The sequence below is a fragment of the Macrobrachium nipponense genome, chromosome 38 (assembly GCF_015104395.2).
Source record: "Macrobrachium nipponense isolate FS-2020 chromosome 38, ASM1510439v2, whole genome shotgun sequence".
Taxonomy (NCBI): domain Eukaryota; kingdom Metazoa; phylum Arthropoda; class Malacostraca; order Decapoda; family Palaemonidae; genus Macrobrachium; species Macrobrachium nipponense.
Window position 1 is genome coordinate 21131938 of NC_061098.1, and position 11710 is coordinate 21143647.

An 11710-nucleotide genomic window follows, 5' to 3' on the forward strand; every position below is an offset into this window, starting at 1 on the left:
TCAGTGATGTTATTGATTCGGCTAACATATGAAAATGTATGAAAATATATCAATTCCGAGGTAGAGCGAATTAGATATAGTTCGAATAATTTATATGAATCACGGTGATGTGATATTCATATTTATACATATATATATACACATAGATATATATTGTTTTTTTATTACTACATAACGTTTACTTATAGTTTTTTTCGCCTCATCTTAGCATTCTTAACGGCTCACCCCTATTTCTAGGAAGTCAGAATCTAAAGGGAGAGCTGTTTAGTGATGAGTGTTTGACCTCTCCTCCTGGGATATGAACCTCTATGGCCATAGACAGAATTTTAATAGGCTATCCATCACATTGCTAGATGAGATTAATATGAAATTCTTTCTGGGTGTATACTCATTTTTTTCTTCTTTTCCTTTTGTGATGGTATTATCTCAATTCACACACATATATATGTGTGTGTGTGTGTGTGTGTATATATATATATATATATATATATATTATATATATATATATAGTTTATCAAATGTTTAAACGCGCTAATAGAAGTTAATATAATTTTCTCCATTATGTTGGCTACCCTCGAAGTAATTTCTTGACTTCAAGTGGATCCTGAGGGCAGCGATTGATTAAATCTCCTTCTGCCAGACTTGAGACGCAATCACTCGTGAAGCTTTAATCTCTCGTTAGAAGGTCCTTCCTCGAGGCTTCCTATCCATATAGAGAGCTTTGCAGCGGTTTAATAACAAGGCTGATATTGCTGGAGGAAGGCCGCAACGTAAAGAGACGGGAGCGGGGGTGGGGGGGGGGGGGGTTGATGGCTGCTGGATCCTGTAACCGCAAGAGTCAGTCATTTTGCGCAAGAAAACGGTTCATTTTAAATCAGTTACATGGTCTTGCAACTATAGGGAATTTTAACGTTTATAAGTTCTCTAAAAGATGCTGAATGACATATGGTAACGAGAAAGAGAACTTTTCTTTATCATGATACGAGATTGGTAAGATTATGATTTTTTTATTGATGCATAATTTGCTAATATATTTGAGAGAGATTTTGACGTCAGTGGAGAATATAAACTTTATTTCAAAAATCGTGTTCCGTTACCCGCCATCCAGAATGATTGCATTGGCGTGGGTTTCTTTATCATGATACGAGATTGTTAAGATTATGATTTCTTTTTAATGCATAGTTTACAAATATATTTGAGAGAGATTTGACGTAAGTGGAGAATATAAACTTCATTTCAAAAATCGTGTCCCCGCACCCAGCCGCCATCCAGAGTGATTGCATTGGCCTGGGTCGAAAACATCTTGGGTAGAGAGCCCTGGAAAACTCTCAAGATAATCCTCAGGTAATGGAAAAATTATCCGTTATTTGATGGAGGGAATTTGTTAGGTTATACGAATGAAATCGATAACGCAATTATCCCTATATTGCTTACACTTGGATCTTAGGCTTATTTCTTAACCTGCTCTCTCTCTCTCTCTCTCTCTCTCTCTCTCTCTCTCTCTCTCTCTCTCTCTCTCTCTCTCTCTCGACGTCTTGAATTGCACTTGAATTTCGTACTGGGTTTACATCCATGTATGTGTCTAACTACTTGAATTGGGATTACTTTAAGGCTAACAATACTTTTTTTAATCAAACATGGTGCACAAATATTATATATATATATTATATTATATATATATATATATTATATATATATATATATATATATATTTTTATAATATATTCAGATTCTTTTTCTGATGGGGATCATTTCCCTCAGTTTAGAGTTAAATGGAAGCAAAAACCAAGGGAGGCATTCCTGTGTAATCCTAGAATTATTAAGTTTGTTTTCATAATTTTATTTGGTATCACATGAGAAATATTCATGCCCATATAATACACAATGACTTCGTTTTATGAGCCTGTCGGTCATAATTTGGCTAAATCTTCTATATGAACTTAACGTTGACTGATACAAGAATGTAACCGAATTAAATTACCATATCGTTGGCAGTATTTGCCATTAGATTGCAGAATGTCGTTTTTTACTGCCAAACCTGAACTTAATGTGGGTAGATAGCCTGAATGCACTGTTATTTCGGATTTTGCGCTATTATGATTGCCGGGGATTATGTTCCAGTGCAGATTTGTAAATGTAATTTGATATACGTCGGATTTTCAATGCTGGGAAAAAACTGGTAACCAGGTATTAGTGATGCTTTTAACACAGTTCATTTTAAGTTTTTGTTTGACCTAGTTTTTTTGTTCTCCAAGCGACCCTCTGCTTTTTGGTTGGACCCGGAATTATGAGGAACCGGCTGCTGTTCCTATTTATTTTTTTGGAATTAATGCTGTTGGAGATTTTCGTTTTTTTCTTTATGGTAACCGGTTTTTGTCGTGTTGGTTGTAGATTGGCGGCGAGGTTACTTCTACTAGTTATATGGAATTTTCACGGAGATTTACTTCCATATTATATATATATATATATATATATATATATATATACTATATATATTATATGTATGTATATAAATATATATATAATATATATAGATACTTATATATATTCATAATATAGGATATATATATATATTAATCCGTATATGTGTGTGTTTGTGCGTGTGGGTAAGTAATTGTAATAACCTCAATGCCTGGCTATCTTGTGATTATTGCATTTACATATATATCTGGTGAAAAAATGTGAAAAATAAATTAATTATATAATATATACTATATATGGGTGTATGTGTATATGTATGATATTTTTAGGTGATCTTTTTATACTTCTAGACGTAAATCCACAAATAACGCATTAATATCGGTTGCCGTATTCTACGGGAACGCCTCTCATCACAAGGGGAGTGTAGAAGTGCTTCTAAATTGTGCAAGATTTATAAGCCTATGACTTTTATACAGCCACTTTCTACTTAACAATCATAGCACATGTCTGTCATGTTGGGGATGGGTTGGTTTTCATTCTACGTAACAGGTGCAGAACCATTTATTTACTAGACGTTTGCGTGAAAGGCTCTTTGTCGCTTTTCAAAACCTTGGTTGTTTTCTGTGATAGTAGAAAGCAGCCCGGCTCGTATGGGGGATAGTGCCGTCATTGAACCTCATGCGGTGCACTGTAGGCATTACTTAATGTTCATTGCAGCGTGCCTTCGGCCCCTAGCTACAACCCCATTCGTTCCTTTTACTGTACCTACTGTCATATACTCTTTCTTCCATCTTACTTTCCAACTTCGCCTAGTGATTGATTCATAGTGCAACTGCGAAGTTATCCTGTTACACCTGTCAAACTTTTACCGTCCATTTCCTTTTCAGCGCTGAACGACCTCATAGGTCCCAGTGCTTGGTCTTTGGCCTAAATTCTCTATTCAATTCAGAAGGCGTTCTGTTCAAGTTGAGGGATGCTGGGTGCTAATTGATTGTCGGGTTAGCTGATCTCGTCAGCTGGCTGTAACTGATAGACAGGCTGACTAGAGTAAGATTAATTGTTCTCTGAATATCCTGTTTCATATTGGTCGATCGTCGATACAGCTGCGGTTTCAGGCATTCTCTGTTCACTTGAAGTACTTATATATTGGGCCATGTCCTCCGTAGTTGATTCTTCATCCCGGTACCAAGAACAGCTTTCCTATAGTTTTATAAGGTAAACTTAACTGTCAGTTGAATTTAGTGAAGAAGTCCTGAGTTTCTTAAGACATAGGAGATGACGCACAACGTTTTGAACCCTGCCAAAAAAAATAAATAAATAAATAAAAATGAGAGCTTGCTCAGGTTATCGTCAATTACCTGTTTTGAAAGAATCCCAGGAAAATGTAAGGTTATTTTTTAATGATATGAAGACCAATTGTAAATTGAAGAGGCATTTCTCTCTCTCTCTCTCTCTCTCTCTCTCTCTCTCTCTCTCTCTCTCTCTCTCTCTCTCTCTCTCTCTCTCTCTCATTAGGTATGGTAAGTGGAAAAGAACGGATGGAAAGGCATATACTCTTCAGAAAGTTAGGGAATACTGATGGCTCCAACTTTACTTAGCAAATTTCCTTAAATTTTATTTTCTTTCTTTTAACTTTCTGTCGAGAACTGTTGATTTTAAATGTCTCACAAGGTGAGGCAATACGTTGATGACGTTCCATATTATTTTTACCAATTTTCCATTTGTATTCATCTGTCTTCAGATTTATCCATATCCCACCTGTTCCACATTTGTGTGTCACCTTCACAGAATCTGTATTTGCTTGATTATCAATTATGGAAAGCTCACGTTTCCACAAAACATGCCATTCTCAAAATGTTAAGTCTGATCGTAGCCTGAATTCCAGATTTAGAGTCCTGACGCCTGTATTCATTAGCCCTTTCCATTTACTGGAGGGAAATCGGGCCCCGTTCACTGCTTGGAGGCTTCATGCCTTGTGAAAGTGACCGACATCCTTAAGACTTATTAATCATTGTTAAGAGGCCATGACCTCTCATACTACGTCCAAGTGCTTTCTCGCTTTATTAGGCCTGCCATCGACGTTCTTCACCCCTAAAGGTTCTCGGTCCTCTAATGAAATGGGTCGGTAGGTGATGAGATATGATTTATTTAGGCCGCTGTGGAATATATTTATGTTCATTGCAGGGCTACAGCTTCATCATGAGGAAGAGTTGCTGTTGAAAACACCAGCAGTCGCCACGAATCCAACACCTCATGAACACATGATCAGTGGCATCACTACTCACGTAGTATAAGCAACCCAGACCGTCCGTATCACTAGATTCCTGTTTCGTTTGCATGTTTTCTTATTATGTAAGAGTGAAATATTTTTTTCAAAGAAAACTGGCTAGAGAAACTGGACCTCTTTTTTTTATTATTATTTTTTTTAATTTCTTAGAAGTTACAGCAAATTCCCTGAATCAACGGTAAATCTAACTTGTCCATATTGTTTCGTCAAATATAATTTCTTTTATGGTATACACATATTAATGTTATTCACACAAAAAAAAGGTCAAGGTAGTTACATCTAGTAGGCTAAGACACGATTTTGTATCCAATTTTTCTTCTTTAAGAGCTGTGAAACCTTTATTTTTCGATTGGTACGACAGCTAGGCTTTTTTGAGGGGCGGGGAAGGAAGACAAAGTAAAATCCCTTTATCCTTTGTCTGAATCAGAATTTCTGCCAGACGGATAATCTGGTTACATGGTGGCAATACTTTTTACCACACGAGGCACATGTCACTATTCTGAATCACGTCGATTCTTCAGTGTTTATGCAGGAAATTATTACTAAGGGGATGACTGTTTAATGATTGTTCAATGTGAAAAAAGCACCAGAATGTGCGATATATATTATATATAGTATATATATATGTGTGTGTGTGTGTGTTTTTATATACATATATATATTATATATATATATATATATATATATATATATATATATATATCTATATAGATAGCACACGTTTTAAACTCTTACATGGATATTATTCCTCTGCGAGGGGAATACTGAGGTTTTTTTTTTAAGCATTTATCCCCTGCATCAGTGTGGTATTACGGTGTTTCACGGGATTATTTTGCAGTTTTTTTACAGTTTTATTTGTACCCTAATGATACATTTTTTAGCATCTATTTCGTTCTTCGCAAAGCGGTGAACATTTTTATAATTATATTTAGTTGAACATTTGTTCTGTATCAGGCAAGGGAAATGAACTTTCAGAGAAGATATACTGATGATTATTATGTTCTTGGTTACCATTATTATTGCTGTTAGAATTTTTGTTAAAAACAGAGGGTGGTATTGCGAATCATAAAAATATTTTTCGTACACATAAATTCCATATTTTTTGGGGGTGTAGATCTACACCAACAAAATGGTCGCTTCTGTATGGCTTTCCATACAAATATTCCTATTTTCGCTTTCCATACAAATATTCCTTTTTTTTTTTCAAGCCGGGGGCATGGGGTAGGGGGGGGGGGCGGAGTAGCGCGGATGGAAGGAGTGGGGCCTAGTGGCATTAAGGACAAGAGCCATAGAACGTTTCCCCTTGAATGTGAAATTTTCCCTCTCCTATTCAGCGAGCGAAACGTAAAAGCAACATATTGTTTTGTGGAGGCCATTACGTCGAATGATTTTGTATGACGCGTGTCTTCCTTTTTCAGTTCTGTTCCATTTCAATTTCCGTGATGAGGTATTTCTTTTACTTGGGTTTTTGTATTTTGTAGATTCTGTGATATGTTTACTGATACTTTTTTTTATCTCTTTGCAGGTACGATAGCTGTGGAGTTTTCTCCCTTGTCATAAGGTAATTTTATCTAATATATGTGCACCAAACTATTATGTGAGTTATATGTTATTTATTAATGTGTATAATACATACACATATATATGTGTATGTGTTTGTGTGTGTGTACAGTTAGAAAAATGTATGGATAAAGAACATTTACAGTAATATTGTATAAGTTCTGGTAATATGCATATAATGTGCAATTGATTTTTAGTAACAATCATCATTGGTAGTATTTTACTAGTAGATTGAAATGTCAACTTGGATTGACAAGTAGTGTGTAGTAAATCATGAGATATTTTAAGTTTTTTGAAAGTATAGTAATCTATCGTAATTCTGTAACAGTCGAAAGGCTCGATTTGTCATATTTCATTTTATATTTTGAGAGACTTGTATAAGGCATCCGCATACCCTCTCAGAACTTTCTTCGACTATATATCGGTGGTTTACATTTTAATAACATTACTGTAACCCACTGCTGTAAGGATTGGTTTCAAAACCCGAACGAGACGTTTTTGAGCTACTCGTGAGATCAGTGTTGATATTTGAAAAGGGTTATGCAGACTATTCTAAGAAAAGTTACCTGTATGAGCGTGAGTAATGTGATATTATATTTATAATTATTGATATTCACTGTTGTTGCTAGTATTGTAAGATACCCTTGTTTTCAATTTTATTATAATGCATTCAATTTTAGTATAACGCCACACTGTGACAAGTTAGGTTGTTATGGTTCATCTTGTTGGTTTCCTTATTCTTTCATGAATTTTGGCCAATTTCGACATTGAATCTCTTGAGTTATTTCCGTGAAGCGTTAATCGAAATTTAGAACTCGATATAATCATCATACAGTTGTAAACTGCCACCAGTGACACCACGGTTTCCTTTCCATAGAACTAATAAAAGGGGAAAAATCAGTTCCGCGTAGTTAAAAAAAAAAAATTAATTAATTGCTCTCAAATATTTTTATTGGATTTGGAGTAGAGCTTTAGTGCTCCGGGATCAGAATTTTTTTTTTTTTATTTGGTTTACGTTTTATTATTATTATTATTATTTTTTTTATTTTTTTTTTTTTTTTTTTTTTTTTTTTTTTTTTTCTCTCATCACAGTCCTCCAATTCGACTGGGTGGTATTTATAGTGTGGGTTCCGGGTTGCAATCCTGCCGTCCTTAGGAGTCCATCACTTTTCTTACTATGTGTGCCGTTTCTAGGATCACACTCTTCTTGCATTAGTCCTGGAGCTACTTCAGCCTCTAGTTTTTTCGTAGATTCCTTTTCAGGGATCTTGGGATCGTGCCTAGTGCTCCTATGATTATGGGTACAATTTCCACTGGCATATCCCATTATCCTTCTTATTTCTATTTTCAGATCTTGATACTTATCCATTTTTTCCCCATCTCTCTCTCTTAACTCTGGTGTCCCATGGTATTTGCGACATCAATGAGTGATACTTTCTTCTTGACTTTGTCAATCAACGTCACGTCTGGTCTGCTTGCACGTATCACCCTATCCGTTCTGATACCATAGTCCCAGAGGATCTTTGGCGTGATCGTTTTCTCTATCACTCCTTCAGGTTGGTGCTCGTACCACTTATTACTGCAAGGTAGCTGATGTTTCTTGCACAGGCTCCAGTGGAGGGCTTTTGCCACTGAATCATGCCCCTTTTTGTACTGGTTCTGTGCAAGTGCCGGGCATTCGCTTGCTATGTGGTTTATGGTTTCATTTTTCGTATTGCACTTCCTACATATGGGAGAGATGTTATTTCCGTCTATCGTTCTTTGAACATATCTAGTTCTTAGGGCCTGATCTTGTGCCGACTGTTTATCATTCCTTCAGTTTCCTTCTTTAGCTCTCCCCTCTGTAGCCATTGCCAATTGTCATCGCTGGCTAGTTCTTTAGTCTGTCTCATGTATTCTCCGTGCATTGGTTTGTTGTGCCAGTCCTCTGTTCTGTCTGTCTTTCTCCTGTCTCTGTATATTTCTGGGTCTTCGTCTACTTTTATTAGTCCTTCTTCCCATGCACTCTTGAGCCACTCGTCTTCACTGGTTTTCAGATATTGCCCCAGTGCTCTGTTTTCGATGTTGACGCAGTCCTCTATACTTAGTAGTCCTCTCCCTCCTTCCTTTCGTGTTATGTATAGTCTGTCTGTATTTGCTCTTGGGTGTAGTGCTTTGTGTATTGTCATATGTTTCCAGGTTTTTCTGATCTATGCTGCGGAGTTCTGCCTTCGTCCATTCCACTATTCCTGCGCTATATTCTGATACTGGCACTGCCCATGTGTTTATGGCTTTGATCATATTTCCGGCGTTGAGTTTTGACTTGAGTATCGCCTTGAGTCTCTGCATATATTCTTTCCTGATCGTGTCCTTCATCTCTTGGGTGTTTTATATCCCCTCCTTCCATTATTCCCAGGTATTTGTATCCTGTCTCATCTATGTGTTTGATGTTGCTCCCATCTGGTAGCTTTATCCCTTCAGTTCTCGTTACTTTGCCTTTTTGTATGTTGACTAAGGCGCATTTTTCTATTCCAAACTCCATCCTGATGTCCCCAGATACAATCCTTACAGTCTGGATTAGGGTATCTATTTCCTTGATGCTCGTCCATGAACATCAGATGGTTGATTCTGTTGCCTCTTTTCTTGAGTTGGTACCCGGCATCCATCTTCTGTAGTACTTTTGTCATGGGAATCATGGCTACTACAAAGAGTAGTGGGGACAGTGAGTCGCCCTGGAAGATCCCTCCTCCTGATATTAACCTCTGCTTGTCTATTCCAGAGCTTGTAAGTATTGTATTCCAGTTGCGCATTGTATTTGAGGAAGCTGATGGTGTTTCCTCTGCCCCCATATATTTTTTCAGGCATTCTATTAGCCATGTGTGTGGTATCATGTCGAAGGCTTTCTTATAGTCTATCCATGCCATGCTTAGGTTGGTTTTCCTTCTCCTACTGTTCTTCATTACCATTTTGTCTATCAGGAGCTGGTCTTTTGTGCCCCTACACTTCCTTCTGCAGCCTTTCTGTTGGTGGGGGATGGTGTTTGTCTCCTCTAGGTAGTTGTATAGCCTTTCACTGATGATACCTGTTAGTAACTTCCACATTATTGGTAGGCAGGTGATAGGCCTGTAGTTACTGGCTATATTTCCCTTACTCTTGTCTTTTTGTACTAAAGATGTTCTTCCTGTGGTCATCCAATGCTGGAGTTGTTCTGCTATTCGTGGGTGTAGGGCCTTGAAGTTTTTGAGCCAGTATCCATGGACTTCATCGGGACCTGGGGCTTTCCAGTTTGGCATTTTCTTTAGTTGGTGTCTGACTGTGTCTGTCGTGATCTCTGTGAATCTTTGTTTTATTCTCCCTGTTTCTTCTTCCTTGACTTCCTGGAGCCATGTTGCATGTTTGTTGTGTGATACTGGATTGCTCCATATGTTTTCCCAGAGTCTCTTACTTGGTTCGGCCTCAGGAATTTGTGGTGGTTGTCTCCCCTCTTAGTTGGCTGTATAGTCTTTTCTGGTTGGTTCCGAATAGTTTGTTCTGTTGGTATCCCTTATTCCTGTTTATGTACCGTTGGATCTAATGTGCTTTGGCCTTAAGCCTCTGTTTTACATCTTCTATTGTGTTGTTTAGTCTCCTTTCTTGTACTTTGTATTTCTCGTTGAGTTCCTCCCTTGTTTTCTTGCTTCTTAGCCTTTTTTCTGCCATCTCTTTCAGTTTACTCAAGTCAGATCTCATCACCATGATTTGCTTTTCCAGGCGCCTTTCCAAGGAGGTTGCTGTTTTGGTTTCTGTTGGGTTGGTTGTGCTGGTGGTGTTGGTGTTCGAATCCCCATCAGTTCTGCTACTAATCTTGCTCCTGCATATGTCAAGTTATTTGTTTCTGTGATACTGGTGGTGTGTATTATGCCCATTATTTCATTGACCTCACTTGTTTTCTCCCTTAATTTCTTGGTGTTGTAGGCTTTCATGGAAGGGATCTTTGTTCTCTCTGTATCTGGCTCCATCCATTGTCTAATCTTTTCTACCCATTCCGTCCTCTCTGTTACTTCGTCGGTGTATCTTCGTGTGTCGTTGTTTGATACCTCATCCTCCCTGTCGTCTTCTGTGGCATCGTTTCTCAGTTCGTCTTCGTGTAATTCGTTGTCGTGTGACATTTCCCTTTCCAGTTCTTCTCTTTCTGTTGGGGAGAGCCAGTTCTTTTTCTTTATGTCCCTTACTTGGTCTGCCAGCCTCTGCTCTGTTTTGGGGGTGTTATTCCTCTCATTCCAGATGTTGACCAATCTTCTTCTATATCCTCTCTCCGTCGGGTTGCTTCTGATGTAGCATCTCCATATTTCCTTATTTTCTTCTCTTGTCCATTTCTTCCTTTTTGCCTCTGTAGCTCCAATCTCAGGCTGTTGATTACTGTCGTTGTGGTGATCAGTTGCTGGATGACGACCTCCAAGTACCTGACCGTCTTCCCCTTCAATTGGGTTGAATACCTGGTTGCCGGACGAAGCTCCTCTGTTGCCAGAGGTTCCATTTACGTCGTTGTCGTTTATTCCTTCATTTCTTTCCATCATTGCTGAGTTTTGCTATTTAACCCATAGCTGGACCCTACCCCATTAGGGATAGGTACTCATTTACCTATCCCTAATGGGGATAGGTAAATGAGTTGATTCCTTTCCCAAGGAATCAACGCCGAGGAGAGCGGTCACCCATCCAACGACTGACCAGCCCCAATGTTGCTTAACTTGACTTAAGTCTATTGACGACCTAACCCACTCCTCCACGGCGCCACATTATTATTATTATTATTATTATTATTATTATTATTATTTATTATTATTATTATTATTATTATTATTAAGAGACAATTTTTACTGAAATATATGGGAGTGTATACTTTGAGTTTTTGCTTTTACTCTATTAGATTATAGTAAAATTATGCCTCGAATCTTCTAAATTTTTGTTTTAAATTATTGTTAATATTATTAAAACAAAAAAGTATCAACTCGCTAACTATTTTGTGGTACTTCTTTAGATTCTATATCTAATAGCAAGCTTCTCATACCTCACCTCACCAATGAGAGATCTGAGATCGATTTACTCCAATTTAAAAATCCTTTGTTTAAAAAAAAAAAAAATAGTGTTAGGGAGAAGGGTGCTAACATCATAACCCTTTACTACCCTTGCTTCGACTCACCTCAGTCGACTAACTGCCAGTTAGTATTCACCACTTAAGAGAGCTACTGTGGTTTTTTTTTAAAAGCATATAGCTGTATATACAATTATAGATTCAGATATATATATATTATATATATTCATATATACAATTATACTGTATATATATATATATATATATATATATATATATATATATATATATGTATGTATGTGTGTGTGTGCGTGTGTGTGTGTGTGTGTGTGTAATGTACTGTATGTATGTATCACTTTTTGGAAAGGGACACAGAAGAAGAGAGCTACTTA

The 11710-nt window shown here is 37.3% G+C and overlaps 1 protein-coding gene across 4 annotated transcripts in view; it reads left to right on the forward strand.

Moving 5' to 3' along the window:
• LOC135209700 (scavenger receptor class F member 2-like) overlaps window positions 1–11710 on the forward strand; it is a 901938-nt gene that overhangs the window by 271067 nt on the left and 619161 nt on the right. For all 4 annotated transcript variants that reach the window (XM_064242462.1, XM_064242460.1, XM_064242461.1 and 1 more), the window contains one exon: window positions 6234–6269. The gene's annotated coding sequence lies outside the window, so the exon portion shown is untranslated. The remainder of the gene's footprint in view (window positions 1–6233; window positions 6270–11710) is intronic.